The sequence below is a fragment of the Danio rerio genome, chromosome 7 (assembly GCF_049306965.1).
Source record: "Danio rerio strain Tuebingen ecotype United States chromosome 7, GRCz12tu, whole genome shotgun sequence".
Lineage (NCBI taxonomy): Eukaryota > Metazoa > Chordata > Actinopteri > Cypriniformes > Danionidae > Danio > Danio rerio.
Window position 1 is genome coordinate 60,822,709 of NC_133182.1, and position 18,211 is coordinate 60,840,919.

An 18,211-nucleotide genomic window follows, 5' to 3' on the forward strand; every position below is an offset into this window, starting at 1 on the left:
AATGCATCATTCTTTTTTGTTTTAGACAACATTTCATGCACTGTTAAACATGTTAAAGCAAGTTGCAAGTGAAAATCTATGTCTCTGACTGAGTTTGCATTACTGTGATTTGACCTCTCTGCTGGCTGAGATAAGCTCATTTTCAACGTCCAATTCAGAATGTAATAAAACCAGATCCAGCTATAAAATGCATCATTCTTTTTTGTTTTAGACAACATTTCATGCACTGTTAAACATGTTAAAGCAAGTTGCAAGTGAAAATCTATGTCTCTGACTGAGTTTGCATTACTGTGATTTGACCTCTCTGCTGGCTGAGATAAGCTCATTTTCAAAGTCCATTTCAGAATGTAATAAAACCAGATCCAGCCATAAAATGCATCATTCTTTTTTGTTTTAGACAACATTTCATGCACTGTTAAACATGTTAAAGCAAGTTGCAAGTGAAAATATATGTCTCTGACTGAGTTTGCATTACTGTGATTTGACCTCTCTGCTGGCTGAGATAAGCTCATTTTCAACGTCCATTTCAGAAAGTGATAAAAACAGATCCAGCCATAAAATGCATCATTCTTTTTTGTTTTAGACAACATTTCATGCACTGTTAAACATGTTAAAGCAAGTTGCAAGTGAAAATATATGTCTCTGACTGAGTTTGCATTACTGTGATTTGACCTCTCTGCTTGTTGAGATAAGCTCATTTTCAACGTCCAATTCAGAATGTAATAAAACCAGATCCAGCTATAAAATGCATCATTCTTTTTTGTTTTAGACAACATTTCATGCACTGTTAAACATGTTAAAGCAAGTTGCAAGTGAAAATCTATGTCTCTGACTGAGTTTGCATTACTGTGATTTGACCTCTCTGCTGGCTGAGATAAGCTCATTTTCAACGTCCAATTTAGAATGTAATAAAACCAGATCCAGACATAAAATGCATCATTCTTTTTTGTTTTAGACAACATTTCATGCACTGTTAAACATGTTAAAGCAAGTTGCAAGTGAAAATCTATGTCTCTGACTGAGTTTGCATTACTGTGATTTGACCTCTCTGCTGGCTGAGATAAGCTCATTTTCAACGTCCAATTTAGAATGTAATAAAACCAGATCCAGCTATAAAATGCATCATTCTTTTTTGTTTTAGACAACATTTCATGCACTGTTAAACATGTTAAAGCAAGTTGCAAGTGAAAATCTATGTCTCTGACTGAGTTTGCATTACTGTGATTTGACCTCTCTGCTGGCTGAGATAAGCTCATTTTCAACGTCCAATTCAGAATGTAATAAAACCAGATCCAGCTATAAAATGCATCATTCTTTTTTGTTTTAGACAACATTTCATGCACTGTTAAACATGTTAAAGCAAGTTGCAAGAGAAAATCTATGTCCCTGACTGAGTTTGCATTACTGTGATTTGACCTCTCTGCTGGCTGAGATAAGCTCATTTTCAACGTCCAATTTAGAATGTAATAAAACCAGACCCAGCTATAAAATGCATCATTCTTTTTTTGTTTTAGACAACATTTCATGCACTGTTAAACATGTTAAAGCAAGTTGCAAGTGAAAATCTATGTCTCTGACTGAGTTTGCATTACTGTGATTTGACCTCTCTGCTGGCTGAGATAAGCTCATTTTCAACGTCCAATTCAGAATGTAATAAAATCAGATCCAGCTATAAAATGCATCATTCTTTTTGTTTTAGACAACATTTCATGCACTGTTAAACATGTTAAAGCAAGTTGCAAGTGAAAATCTATGTCTCTGACTGAGTTTGCATTACTGTGATTTGACCTCTCTGCTGGCTGAGATAAGCTCATTTTCAACGTCCAATTTAGACTGTAATAAAACCAGACCCAGCTATAAAATGCATCATTCTTTTTTGTTTTAGACAACATTTCATGCACTGTTAAACATGTTAAAGCAAGTTGCAAGTGAAAATCTATAGCTCTGACTGAGTTTGCATTACTGTGATTTGACCTCTCTGCTGGCTGAGATAAGCTCATTTTCAACGTCCAATTCAGAATGTAATAAAACCAGATCCAGCCATAAAATGCATCATTCTTTTTTGTTTTAGACAACATTTCATGCACTGTTAAACATGTTAAAGCAAGTTGCAAGTGAAAATATATGTCTCTGACTGAGTTTGCATTACTGTGATTTGACCTCTCTGCTGGCTGAGATAAGCTCATTTTCAACGTCCAATTCAGAAAGTGATAAAAACAGATCCAGCCATAAAATGCATCATTCTTTTTTGTTTTATACAACATTTCATGCACTGTTAAACATGTTAAAGCAAGTTGCAAGTGAAAATCTATGTGTCTGACTGAGTTTGCATTACTGTGATTTGACCTCTCTGCTGGCTGAGATAAGCTCATTTTCAACGTCCAATTCAGAATGTAATAAAACCAGATCCAGCTATAAAATGCATCATTCTTTTTTGTTTTAGACAACATTTCATGCACTGTTAAACATGTTAAAGCAAGTTGCAAGTGAAAATCTATGTCTCTGACTGAGTTTGCATTACTGTGATTTGACCTCTCTGCTGGCTGAGATAAGCTCATTTTCAACGTCCAATTTAGACTGTAATAAAACCAGACCCAGCTATAAAATGCATCATTCTTTTTTGTTTTAGACAACATTTCATGCACTGTTAAACATGTTAAAGCAAGTTGCAAGTGAAAATCTATAGCTCTGACTGAGTTTGCATTACTGTGATTTGACCTCTCTGCTGGCTGAGATAAGCTCATTTTCAACGTCCAATTCAGAATTTAATAAAACCAGATCCAGCCATAAAATGCATCATTCTTTTTTGTTTTAGACAACATTTCATGCACTGTTAAACATGTTAAAGCAAGTTGCAAGTGAAAATATATGTCTCTGACTGAGTTTGCATTACTGTGATTTGACCTCTCTGCTGGCTGAGATAAGCTCATTTTCAACGTCCAATTCAGAAAGTGATAAAAACAGATCCAGCCATAAAATGCATCATTCTTTTTTGTTTTATACAACATTTCATGCACTGTTAAACATGTTAAAGCAAGTTGCAAGTGAAAATCTATGTGTCTGACTGAGTTTGCATTACTGTGATTTGACCTCTCTGCTGGCTGAGATAAGCTCATTTTCAACGTCCAATTCAGAATGTAATAAAACCAGATCCACCTATAAAATGCATCATTCTTTTTTTGTTTTAGACAACATTTCATGCACTGTTAAACATGTTAAAGCAAGTTGCAAGTGAAAATCTATGTCTCTGACTGAGTTTGCATTACTGTGATTTGACCTCTCTGCTGGCTGAGATAAGCTCATTTTCAACGTCCATTTCAGAAAGTGATAAAAACAGATCCAGCCATAAAATGCATCATTCTTTTTTGTTTTAGACAACATTTCATGCACTGTTAAACATGTTAAAGCAAGTTGCAAGTGAAAATATATGTCTCTGACTGAGTTTGCATTACTGTGATTTGACCTCTCTGCTGGCTGAGATAAGCTCATTTTCAACGTCCAATTCAGAATGTAATAAAACCAGATCCAGACATAAAATGCATCATTCTTTTTTGTTTTAGACAACATTTCATGCACTGTTAAACATGTTAAAGCAAGTTGCAAGTGAAAATCTATGTCTCTGACTGAGTTTGCATTACTGTGATTTGACCTCTCTGCTGGCTGAGATAAGCTCATTTTCAACGTCCAATTCAGAATGTAATAAAACCAGATCCAGCCATAAAATGCATCATTCTTTTTTGTTTTAGACAACATTTCATGCACTGTTAAACATGTTAAAGCAAGTTGCAAGTGAAAATATATGTCTCTGACTGAGTTTGCATTACTGTGATTTGACCTCTCTGCTGGCTGAGATAAGCTCATTTTCAACGTCCAATTCAGAATGTAATAAAACCAGATCCAGCTATAAAATGCATCATTCTTTTTTGTTTTAGACAACATTTCATGCACTGTTAAACATGTTAAAGCAAGTTGCAAGTGAAAATCTATGTCTCTGACTGAGTTTGCATTACTGTGATTTGACCTCTCTGCTGGCTGAGATAAGCTCATTTTCAACGTCCAATTCAGAATGTAATAAAACCAGATCCACCTATAAAATGCATCATTCTCTTTTGTTTTAGACAACATTTCATGCACTGTTAAACATGTTAAAGCAAGTTGCAAGAGAAAATCTATGTCCCTGACTGAGTTTGCATTACTGTGATTTGACCTCTCTGCTGGCTGAGATAAGCTCATTTTCAACGTCCAATTCAGAAAGTGATAAAAACAGATCCAGCCATAAAATGCATAATTCTTTTTTGTTTTATACAACATTTCATGCACTGTTAAACATGTTAAAGCAAGTTGCAAGTGAAAATCTATGTGTCTGACTGAGTTTGCATTACTGTGATTTGACCTCTCTGCTGGCTGAGATAAGCTCATTTTCAACGTCCAATTCAGAATGTAATAAAACCAGATCCAGCTATAAAATGCATCATTCTTTTTTGTTTTAGACAACATTTCATGCACTGTTAAACATGTTAAAGCAAGTTGCAAGTGAAAATCTATGTCTCTGACTGAGTTTGCATTACTGTGATTTGACCTCTCTGCTGGCTGAGATAAGCTCATTTTCAACGTCCAATTCAGAATGTAATAAAACCAGATCCACCTATAAAATGCATCATTCTCTTTTGTTTTAGACAACATTTCATGCACTGTTAAACATGTTAAAGCAAGTTGCAAGAGAAAATCTATGTCCCTGACTGAGTTCGCATTACTGTGATTTGACCTCTCTGCTGGCTGAGATAAGCTCATTTTCAACGTCCATTTCAGAAAATGATAAAAACAGATCCAGCCATAACATGGATCATTCTTTTTTGTTTTAGACAACATTTCATGCACTGTTAAACATGTTAAAGCAAGTTGCAAGTGAAAATCTATGTCTCTGACTGAGTTTGCATTACTGTGATTTGACCTCTCTGCTGGCTGAGATAAGCTCATTTTCAATGTCCAATTCAGAATGTAATAAAACCAGATCCAGCTATAAAATGCATCATTCTTTTTTGTTTTAGACAACATTTCATGCACTGTTAAACATGTTAAAGCAAGTTGCAAGTGAAAATCTATGTCTCTGACTGAGTTTGCATTACTGTGATTTGACCTCTCTGCTGGCTGAGATAAGCTCATTTTCATCGTCCAATTCAAAAGTGATAAAAACAGATCCAGACATAAAATACATCATTCTTTTTTGTTTTAGACAACATTTCATGCACTGTTAAACATGTTAAAGGAAGTTGCAAGTGAAAATCTATGTCTCTGACTGAGTTTGCATTACTGTGATTTGACCTCTCTGCTGGCTGAGATAAGCTCATTTTCAACGTCCAATTCAGAATGTAATAAAACCAGATCCAGCTATAAAATGCATCATTCTTTTTTGTTTTAGACAACATTTCATGCACTGTTAAACATGTTAAAGCAAGTTGCAAGAGAAAACATATGTCCCTGACTGAGTTTGCATTACTGTGATTTGACCTCTCTGCTGGCTGAGATAAGCTCATTTTCAACGTCCAATTCAGAATGTAATAAAACCAGATCCAGCCATAAAATGCATCATTCTTTTTTGTTTTAGACAACATTTCATGCACTGTTAAACATGTTAAAGCAAGTTGCAAGTGAAAATCTATGTCTCTGACTGAGTTTGCATTACTGTGATTTGACCTCTCTGCTGGCTGAGATAAGCTCATTTTCAACGTCCAATTTAGAATGTAATAAAACCAGATCCATACATAAAATGCATCATTCTTTTTTGTTTTAGACAACATTTCATGCACTGTTAAACATGTTAAAGCAAGTTGCAAGTGAAAATCTATGTCTCTGACTGAGTTTGCATTACTGTGATTTGACCTCTCTGCTGGCTGAGATAAGCTCATTTTCAACGTCCAATTCAGAATGTAATAAAACCAGATCCAGCTATAAAATGCATCATTCTTTTTTGTTTTAGACAACATTTCATGCACTGTTAAACATGTTAAAGCAAGTTGCAAGTGAAAATCTATGTCTCTGACTGAGTTTGCATTACTGTGATTTGACCTCTCTGCTGGCTGAGATAAGCTCATTTTCAACGTCCATTTCAGAATGTAATAAAACCAGATCCAGCCATAAAATGCATCATTCTTTTTTGTTTTAGACAACATTTCATGCACTGTTAAACATGTTAAAGCAAGTTGCAAGTGAAAATCTATGTCTCTGACTGAGTTTGCATTACTGTGATTTGACCTCTCTGCTGGCTGAGATAAGCTCATTTTCAACGTCCAATTCAGAATGTAATAAAACCAGATCCAGCTATAAAATGCATCATTCTTTTTTGTTATAGACAACATTTCATGCACTGTTAAACATGTTAAAGCAAGTTGCAAGTGAAAATCTATGTCTCTGACTGAGTTTGCATTACTGTGATTTGATCTCTCTGCTGGCTGAGATAAGCTCATTTTCAACGTCCAATTCAGAATGTAATAAAACCAGATCCAGCTATAAAATGCATCATTCTTTTTTGTTTTAGACAACATTTCATGCACTGTTAAACATGTTAAAGCAAGTTGCAAGAGAAAATCTATGTCCCTGACTGAGTTTGCATTACTGTGATTTGACCTCTCTGCTGGCTGAGATAAGCTCATTTTCAACGTCCATTTCAGAAAATGATAAAAACAGATCCAGCCATAACATGGATCATTCTTTTTTGTTTTAGACAACATTTCATGCACTGTTAAACATGTTAAAGCAAGTTGCAAGTGAAAATCTATGTCTCTGACTGAGTTTGCATTACTGTGATTTGACCTCTCTGCTGGCTGAGATAAGCTCATTTTCAACGTCCAATTCAGAATGTAATAAAACCAGATCCAGCTATAAAATGCATCATTCTTTTTTGTTTTAGACAACATTTCATGCACTGTTAAACATGTTAAAGCAAGTTGCAAGTGAAAATCTATGTCTCTGACTGAGTTTGCATTACTGTGATTTGACCTCTCTGCTGGCTGAGATAAGCTCATTTTCAACGTCCAATTTAGAATGTAATAAAACCAGATCCAGACATAAAATGCATCATTCTTTTTTGTTTTAGACAACATTTCATGCACTGTTAAACATGTTAAAGCAAGTTGCAAGTGAAAATCTATGTCTCTGACTGAGTTTGCATTACTGTGATTTGACCTCTCTGCTGGCTGAGATAAGCTCATTTTCCACGTCCAATTTAGAATGTAATAAAACCAGATCCAGACATAAAATGCATCATTCTTTTTTGTTTTAGACAACATTTCATGCAATGTTAAACATGTTAAAGCAAGTTGCAAGTGAAAATCTATGTCTCTGACTGAGTTTGCATTACTGTGATTTGACCTCTCTGCTGGCTGAGATAAGCTCATTTTCAACGTCCAATTTAGAATGTAATAAAACCAGATCCAGCTATAAAATGCATCATTCTTTTTTGTTTTAGACAACATTTCATGCACTGTTAAACATGTTAAAGCAAGTTGCAAGTGAAAATCTATGTCTCTGACTGAGTTTGCATTACTGTGATTTGACCTCTCTGCTGGCTGAGATAAGCTCATTTTCAACGTCCAATTCAGAATGTAATAAAACCAGATCCAGCTATAAAATGCATCATTCTTTTTTGTTTTAGACAACATTTCATGCACTGTTAAACATGTTAAAGCAAGTTGCAAGAGAAAATCTATGTCCCTGACTGAGTTTGCATTACTGTGATTTGACCTCTCTGCTGGCTGAGATAAGCTCATTTTCAACGTCCATTTCAGAAAATGATAAAAACAGATCCAGCCATAACATGGATCATTCTTTTTTGTTTTAGACAACATTTCATGCACTGTTTAACATGTTAAAGCAAGTTGCAAGTGAAAATCTATGTCTCTGACTGAGTTTGCATTACTGTGATTTGACCTCTCTGCTGGCTGAGATAAGCTCATTTTCAACGTCCAATTCAGAATGTAATAAAACCAGATCCAGCTATAAAATGCATCATTCTTTTTTGTTTTAGACAACATTTCATGCACTGTTAAACATGTTAAAGCAAGTTGCAAGTGAAAATCTATGTCTCTGACTGAGTTTGCATTACTGTGATTTGACCTCTCTGCTGGCTGAGATAAGCTCATTTTCAACGTCCAATTTAGAATGTAATAAAACCAGATCCAGCTATAAAATGCATCATTCTTTTTTGTTTTAGACAACATTTCATGCACTGTTAAACATGTTAAAGCAAGTTGCAAGAGAAAATCTATGTCCCTGACTGAGTTTGCATTACTGTGATTTGACCTCTCTGCTGGCTGAGATAAGCTCATTTTCAACGTCCATTTCAGAAAATGATAAAAACAGATCCAGCCATAACATGGATCATTCTTTTTTGTTTTAGACAACATTTCATGCACTGTTAAACATGTTAAAGCAAGTTGCAAGTGAAAATATATGTCTCTGACTGAGTTTGCATTACTGTGATTTGACCTCTCTGCTGGCTGAGATAAGCTCATTTTCAACGTCCAATTCAGAATGTAATAAAACCAGATCCAGCTATAAAATGCATCATTCTTTTTTGTTTTAGACAACATTTCATGCACTGTTAAACATGTTAAAGCAAGTTGCAAGTGAAAATCTATGTCTCTGACTGAGTTTGCATTACTGTGATTTGACCTCTCTGCTGGCTGAGATAAGCTCATTTTCAACGTCCAATTTAGAATGTAATAAAACCAGATCCAGACATAAAATGCATCATTCTTTTTTGTTTTAGACAACATTTCATGCACTGTTAAACATGTTAAAGCAAGTTGCAAGTGAAAATCTATGTCTCTGACTGAGTTTGCATTACTGTGATTTGACCTCTCTGCTGGCTGAGATAAGCTCATTTTCAACGTCTAATTTAGAATGTAATAAAACCAGATCCAGACATAAAATGCATCATTCTTTTTTGTTTTAGACAACATTTCATGCAATGTTAAACATGTTAAAGCAAGTTGCAAGTGAAAATCTATGTCTCTGACTGAGTTTGCATTACTGTGATTTGACCTCTCTGCTGGCTGAGATAAGCTCATTTTCAACGTCCAATTTAGAATGTAATAAAATCAGATCCAGCTATAAAATGCATCATTCTTTTTTGTTTTAGACAACATTTCATGCACTGTTAAACATGTTAAAGCAAGTTGCAAGTGAAAATCTATGTCTCTGACTGAGTTTGCATTACTGTGATTTGACCTCTCTGCTGGCTGAGATAAGCTCATTTTCAACGTCCAATTCAGAATGTAATAAAACCAGATCCAGCTATAAAATGCATCATTCTTTTTTGTTTTAGACAACATTTCATGCACTGTTAAACATGTTAAAGCAAGTTGCAAGTGAAAATCTATGTCTCTGACTGAGTTTGCATTACTGTGATTTGACCTCTCTGCTGGCTGAGATAAGCTCATTTTCAAAGTCCATTTCAGAATGTAATAAAACCAGATCCAGCCATAAAATGCATCATTCTTTTTTGTTTTAGACAACATTTCATGCACTGTTAAACATGTTAAAGCAAGTTGCAAGTGAAAATATATGTCTCTGACTGAGTTTGCATTACTGTGTTTTGACCTCTCTGCTGGCTGAGATAAGCTCATTTTCAACGTCCATTTCAGAAAGTGATAAAAACAGATCCAGCCATAAAATGCATCATTCTTTTTTGTTTTAGACAACATTTCATGCACTGTTAAACATGTTAAAGCAAGTTGCAAGTGAAAATATATGTCTCTGACTGAGTTTGCATTACTGTGATTTGACCTCTCTGCTTGTTGAGATAAGCTCATTTTCAACGTCCAATTCAGAATGTAATAAAACCAGATCCAGCTATAAAATGCATCATTCTTTTTTGTTTTAGACAACATTTCATGCACTGTTAAACATGTTAAAGCAAGTTGCAAGTGAAAATCTATGTCTCTGACTGAGTTTGCATTACTGTGATTTGACCTCTCTGCTGGCTGAGATAAGCTCATTTTCAACGTCCAATTTAGAATGTAATAAAACCAGATCCAGACATAAAATGCATCATTCTTTTTTGTTTTAGACAACATTTCATGCACTGTTAAACATGTTAAAGCAAGTTGCAAGTGAAAATCTATGTCTCTGACTGAGTTTGCATTACTGTGATTTGACCTCTCTGCTGGCTGAGATAAGCTCATTTTCAACGTCCAATTTAGAATGTAATAAAACCAGATCCAGCTATAAAATGCATCATTCTTTTTTGTTTTAGACAACATTTCATGCACTGTTAAACATGTTAAAGCAAGTTGCAAGTGAAAATCTATGTCTCTGACTGAGTTTGCATTACTGTGATTTGACCTCTCTGCTGGCTGAGATAAGCTCATTTTCAACGTCCATTTCAGAATGTAATAAAACCAGATCCAGCCATAAAATGCATCATTCTTTTTTGTTTTAGACAACATTTCATGCACTGTTAAACATGTTAAAGCAAGTTGCAAGTGAAAATCTATGTCTCTGACTGAGTTTGCATTACTGTGATTTGACCTCTCTGCTGGCTGAGATAAGCTCATTTTCAACGTCCAATTCAGAATGTAATAAAACCAGATCCAGCTATAAAATGCATCATTCTTTTTTGTTATAGACAACATTTCATGCACTGTTAAACATGTTAAAGCAAGTTGCAAGTGAAAATCTATGTCTCTGACTGAGTTTGCATTACTGTGATTTGATCTCTCTGCTGGCTGAGATAAGCTCATTTTCAACGTCCAATTCAGAATGTAATAAAACCAGATCCAGCTATAAAATGCATCATTCTTTTTTGTTTTAGACAACATTTCATGCACTGTTAAACATGTTAAAGCAAGTTGCAAGAGAAAATCTATGTCCCTGACTGAGTTTGCATTACTGTGATTTGACCTCTCTGCTGGCTGAGATAAGCTCATTTTCAACGTCCATTTCAGAAAATGATAAAAACAGATCCAGCCATAACATGGATCATTCTTTTTTGTTTTAGACAACATTTCATGCACTGTTAAACATGTTAAAGCAAGTTGCAAGTGAAAATCTATGTCTCTGACTGAGTTTGCATTACTGTGATTTGACCTCTCTGCTGGCTGAGATAAGCTCATTTTCAACGTCCAATTCAGAATGTAATAAAACCAGATCCAGCTATAAAATGCATCATTCTTTTTTGTTTTAGACAACATTTCATGCACTGTTAAACATGTTAAAGCAAGTTGCAAGTGAAAATCTATGTCTCTGACTGAGTTTGCATTACTGTGATTTGACCTCTCTGCTGGCTGAGATAAGCTCATTTTCAACGTCCAATTTAGAATGTAATAAAACCAGATCCAGACATAAAATGCATCATTCTTTTTTGTTTTAGACAACATTTCATGCACTGTTAAACATGTTAAAGCAAGTTGCAAGTGAAAATCTATGTCTCTGACTGAGTTTGCATTACTGTGATTTGACCTCTCTGCTGGCTGAGATAAGCTCATTTTCCACGTCCAATTTAGAATGTAATAAAACCAGATCCAGACATAAAATGCATCATTCTTTTTTGTTTTAGACAACATTTCATGCAATGTTAAACATGTTAAAGCAAGTTGCAAGTGAAAATCTATGTCTCTGACTGAGTTTGCATTACTGTGATTTGACCTCTCTGCTGGCTGAGATAAGCTCATTTTCAACGTCCAATTTAGAATGTAATAAAACCAGATCCAGCTATAAAATGCATCATTCTTTTTTGTTTTAGACAACATTTCATGCACTGTTAAACATGTTAAAGCAAGTTGCAAGTGAAAATCTATGTCTCTGACTGAGTTTGCATTACTGTGATTTGACCTCTCTGCTGGCTGAGATAAGCTCATTTTCAACGTCCAATTCAGAATGTAATAAAACCAGATCCAGCTATAAAATGCATCATTCTTTTTTGTTTTAGACAACATTTCATGCACTGTTAAACATGTTAAAGCAAGTTGCAAGAGAAAATCTATGTCCCTGACTGAGTTTGCATTACTGTGATTTGACCTCTCTGCTGGCTGAGATAAGCTCATTTTCAACGTCCATTTCAGAAAATGATAAAAACAGATCCAGCCATAACATGGATCATTCTTTTTTGTTTTAGACAACATTTCATGCACTGTTTAACATGTTAAAGCAAGTTGCAAGTGAAAATCTATGTCTCTGACTGAGTTTGCATTACTGTGATTTGACCTCTCTGCTGGCTGAGATAAGCTCATTTTCAACGTCCAATTCAGAATGTAATAAAACCAGATCCAGCTATAAAATGCATCATTCTTTTTTGTTTTAGACAACATTTCATGCACTGTTAAACATGTTAAAGCAAGTTGCAAGTGAAAATCTATGTCTCTGACTGAGTTTGCATTACTGTGATTTGACCTCTCTGCTGGCTGAGATAAGCTCATTTTCAACGTCCAATTTAGAATGTAATAAAACCAGATCCAGCTATAAAATGCATCATTCTTTTTTGTTTTAGACAACATTTCATGCACTGTTAAACATGTTAAAGCAAGTTGCAAGAGAAAATCTATGTCCCTGACTGAGTTTGCATTACTGTGATTTGACCTCTCTGCTGGCTGAGATAAGCTCATTTTCAACGTCCATTTCAGAAAATGATAAAAACAGATCCAGCCATAACATGGATCATTCTTTTTTGTTTTAGACAACATTTCATGCACTGTTAAACATGTTAAAGCAAGTTGCAAGTGAAAATATATGTCTCTGACTGAGTTTGCATTACTGTGATTTGACCTCTCTGCTGGCTGAGATAAGCTCATTTTCAACGTCCAATTCAGAATGTAATAAAACCAGATCCAGCTATAAAATGCATCATTCTTTTTTGTTTTAGACAACATTTCATGCACTGTTAAACATGTTAAAGCAAGTTGCAAGTGAAAATCTATGTCTCTGACTGAGTTTGCATTACTGTGATTTGACCTCTCTGCTGGCTGAGATAAGCTCATTTTCAACGTCCAATTTAGAATGTAATAAAACCAGATCCAGACATAAAATGCATCATTCTTTTTTGTTTTAGACAACATTTCATGCACTGTTAAACATGTTAAAGCAAGTTGCAAGTGAAAATCTATGTCTCTGACTGAGTTTGCATTACTGTGATTTGACCTCTCTGCTGGCTGAGATAAGCTCATTTTCAACGTCTAATTTAGAATGTAATAAAACCAGATCCAGACATAAAATGCATCATTCTTTTTTGTTTTAGACAACATTTCATGCAATGTTAAACATGTTAAAGCAAGTTGCAAGTGAAAATCTATGTCTCTGACTGAGTTTGCATTACTGTGATTTGACCTCTCTGCTGGCTGAGATAAGCTCATTTTCAACGTCCAATTTAGAATGTAATAAAATCAGATCCAGCTATAAAATGCATCATTCTTTTTTGTTTTAGACAACATTTCATGCACTGTTAAACATGTTAAAGCAAGTTGCAAGTGAAAATCTATGTCTCTGACTGAGTTTGCATTACTGTGATTTGACCTCTCTGCTGGCTGAGATAAGCTCATTTTCAACGTCCAATTCAGAATGTAATAAAACCAGATCCAGCTATAAAATGCATCATTCTTTTTTGTTTTAGACAACATTTCATGCACTGTTAAACATGTTAAAGCAAGTTGCAAGTGAAAATCTATGTCTCTGACTGAGTTTGCATTACTGTGATTTGACCTCTCTGCTGGCTGAGATAAGCTCATTTTCAAAGTCCATTTCAGAATGTAATAAAACCAGATCCAGCCATAAAATGCATCATTCTTTTTTGTTTTAGACAACATTTCATGCACTGTTAAACATGTTAAAGCAAGTTGCAAGTGAAAATATATGTCTCTGACTGAGTTTGCATTACTGTGATTTGACCTCTCTGCTGGCTGAGATAAGCTCATTTTCAACGTCCATTTCAGAAAGTGATAAAAACAGATCCAGCCATAAAATGCATCATTCTTTTTTGTTTTAGACAACATTTCATGCACTGTTAAACATGTTAAAGCAAGTTGCAAGTGAAAATATATGTCTCTGACTGAGTTTGCATTACTGTGATTTGACCTCTCTGCTTGTTGAGATAAGCTCATTTTCAACGTCCAATTCAGAATGTAATAAAACCAGATCCAGCTATAAAATGCATCATTCTTTTTTGTTTTAGACAACATTTCATGCACTGTTAAACATGTTAAAGCAAGTTGCAAGTGAAAATCTATGTCTCTGACTGAGTTTGCATTACTGTGATTTGACCTCTCTGCTGGCTGAGATAAGCTCATTTTCAACGTCCAATTTAGAATGTAATAAAACCAGATCCAGACATAAAATGCATCATTCTTTTTTGTTTTAGACAACATTTCATGCACTGTTAAACATGTTAAAGCAAGTTGCAAGTGAAAATCTATGTCTCTGACTGAGTTTGCATTACTGTGATTTGACCTCTCTGCTGGCTGAGATAAGCTCATTTTCAACGTCCAATTTAGAATGTAATAAAACCAGATCCAGCTATAAAATGCATCATTCTTTTTTGTTTTAGACAACATTTCATGCACTGTTAAACATGTTAAAGCAAGTTGCAAGTGAAAATCTATGTCTCTGACTGAGTTTGCATTACTGTGATTTGACCTCTCTGCTGGCTGAGATAAGCTCATTTTCAACGTCCAATTCAGAATGTAATAAAACCAGATCCAGCTATAAAATGCATCATTCTTTTTTGTTTTAGACAACATTTCATGCACTGTTAAACATGTTAAAGCAAGTTGCAAGAGAAAATCTATGTCCCTGACTGAGTTTGCATTACTGTGATTTGACCTCTCTGCTGGCTGAGATAAGCTCATTTTCAACGTCCAATTTAGAATGTAATAAAACCAGACCCAGCTATAAAATGCATCATTCTTTTTTTGTTTTAGACAACATTTCATGCACTGTTAAACATGTTAAAGCAAGTTGCAAGTGAAAATCTATGTCTCTGACTGAGTTTGCATTACTGTGATTTGACCTCTCTGCTGGCTGAGATAAGCTCATTTTCAACGTCCAATTCAGAATGTAATAAAATCAGATCCAGCTATAAAATGCATCATTCTTTTTGTTTTAGACAACATTTCATGCACTGTTAAACATGTTAAAGCAAGTTGCAAGTGAAAATCTATGTCTCTGACTGAGTTTGCATTACTGTGATTTGACCTCTCTGCTGGCTGAGATAAGCTCATTTTCAACGTCCAATTTAGAATGTAATAAAACCAGATCCAGACATAAAATGCATCATTCTTTTTTGTTTTAGACAACATTTCATGCACTGTTAAACATGTTAAAGCAAGTTGCAAGTGAAAATCTATGTCTCTGACTGAGTTTGCATTACTGTGATTTGACCTCTCTGCTGGCTGAGATAAGCTCATTTTCAACGTCCAATTTAGACTGTAATAAAACCAGACCCAGCTATAAAATGCATCATTCTTTTTTGTTTTAGACAACATTTCATGCACTGTTAAACATGTTAAAGCAAGTTGCAAGTGAAAATCTATAGCTCTGACTGAGTTTGCATTACTGTGATTTGACCTCTCTGCTGGCTGAGATAAGCTCATTTTCAACGTCCAATTCAGAATGTAATAAAACCAGATCCAGCCATAAAATGCATCATTCTTTTTTGTTTTAGACAACATTTCATGCACTGTTAAACATGTTAAAGCAAGTTGCAAGTGAAAATATATGTCTCTGACTGAGTTTGCATTACTGTGATTTGACCTCTCTGCTGGCTGAGATAAGCTCATTTTCAACGTCCAATTCAGAAAGTGATAAAAACAGATCCAGCCATAAAATGCATCATTCTTTTTTGTTTTATACAACATTTCATGCACTGTTAAACATGTTAAAGCAAGTTGCAAGTGAAAATCTATGTGTCTGACTGAGTTTGCATTACTGTGATTTGACCTCTCTGCTGGCTGAGATAAGCTCATTTTCAACGTCCAATTCAGAATGTAATAAAACCAGATCCAGCTATAAAATGCATCATTCTTTTTTGTTTTAGACAACATTTCATGCACTGTTAAACATGTTAAAGCAAGTTGCAAGTGAAAATCTATGTCTCTGACTGAGTTTGCATTACTGTGATTTGACCTCTCTGCTGGCTGAGATAAGCTCATTTTCAACGTCCAATTTAGACTGTAATAAAACCAGACCCAGCTATAAAATGCATCATTCTTTTTTGTTTTAGACAACATTTCATGCACTGTTAAACATGTTAAAGCAAGTTGCAAGTGAAAATCTATAGCTCTGACTGAGTTTGCATTACTGTGATTTGACCTCTCTGCTGGCTGAGATAAGCTCATTTTCAACGTCCAATTCAGAATTTAATAAAACCAGATCCAGCCATAAAATGCATCATTCTTTTTTGTTTTAGACAACATTTCATGCACTGTTAAACATGTTAAAGCAAGTTGCAAGTGAAAATATATGTCTCTGACTGAGTTTGCATTACTGTGATTTGACCTCTCTGCTGGCTGAGATAAGCTCATTTTCAACGTCCAATTCAGAAAGTGATAAAAACAGATCCAGCCATAAAATGCATCATTCTTTTTTGTTTTATACAACATTTCATGCACTGTTAAACATGTTAAAGCAAGTTGCAAGTGAAAATCTATGTGTCTGACTGAGTTTGCATTACTGTGATTTGACCTCTCTGCTGGCTGAGATAAGCTCATTTTCAACGTCCAATTCAGAATGTAATAAAACCAGATCCACCTATAAAATGCATCATTCTTTTTTTGTTTTAGACAACATTTCATGCACTGTTAAACATGTTAAAGCAAGTTGCAAGTGAAAATCTATGTCTCTGACTGAGTTTGCATTACTGTGATTTGACCTCTCTGCTGGCTGAGATAAGCTCATTTTCAACGTCCATTTCAGAAAGTGATAAAAACAGATCCAGCCATAAAATGCATCATTCTTTTTTGTTTTAGACAACATTTCATGCACTGTTAAACATGTTAAAGCAAGTTGCAAGTGAAAATATATGTCTCTGACTGAGTTTGCATTACTGTGATTTGACCTCTCTGCTGGCTGAGATAAGCTCATTTTCAACGTCCAATTCAGAATGTAATAAAACCAGATCCAGCCATAAAATGCATCATTCTTTTTTGTTTTAGACAACATTTCATGCACTGTTAAACATGTTAAAGCAAGTTGCAAGTGAAAATCTATGTCTCTGACTGAGTTTGCATTACTGTGATTTGACCTCTCTGCTGGCTGAGATAAGCTCATTTTCAACGTCCAATTCAGAATGTAATAAAACCAGATCCAGCTATAAAATGCATCATTCTTTTTTGTTTTAGACAACATTTCATGCACTGTTAAACATGTTAAAGCAAGTTGCAAGTGAAAATCTATGTCTCTGACTGAGTTTGCATTACTGTGATTTGACCTCTCTGCTGGCTGAGATAAGCTCATTTTCAACGTCCAATTCAGAATGTAATAAAACCAGATCCAGCTATAAAATGCATCATTCTTTTTTGTTTTAGACAACATTTCATGCACTGTTAAACATGTTAAAGCAAGTTGCAAGTGAAAATCTATGTCTCTGACTGAGTTTGCATTACTGTGATTTGACCTCTCTGCTGGCTGAGATAAGCTCATTTTCAAAGTCCATTTCAGAATGTAATAAAACCAGATCCAGCCATAAAATGCATCATTCTTTTTTGTTTTAGACAACATTTCATGCACTGTTAAACATGTTAAAGCAAGTTGCAAGTGAAAATATATGTCTCTGACTGAGTTTGCATTACTGTGATTTGACCTCTCTGCTGGCTGAGATAAGCTCATTTTCAACGTCCATTAAAGAAAGTGATAAAAACAGATCCAGCCATAAAATGCATCATTCTTTTTTGTTTTAGACAACATTTCATGCACTGTTAAACATGTTAAAGCAAGTTGCAAGTGAAAATATATGTCTCTGACTGAGTTTGCATTACTGTGATTTGACCTCTCTGCTTGTTGAGATAAGCTCATTTTCAACGTCCAATTCAGAATGTAATAAAACCAGATCCAGCTATAAAATGCATCATTCTTTTTTGTTTTAGACAACATTTCATGCACTGTTAAACATGTTAAAGCAAGTTGCAAGTGAAAATCTATGTCTCTGACTGAGTTTGCATTACTGTGATTTGACCTCTCTGCTGGCTGAGATAAGCTCATTTTCAACGTCCAATTTAGAATGTAATAA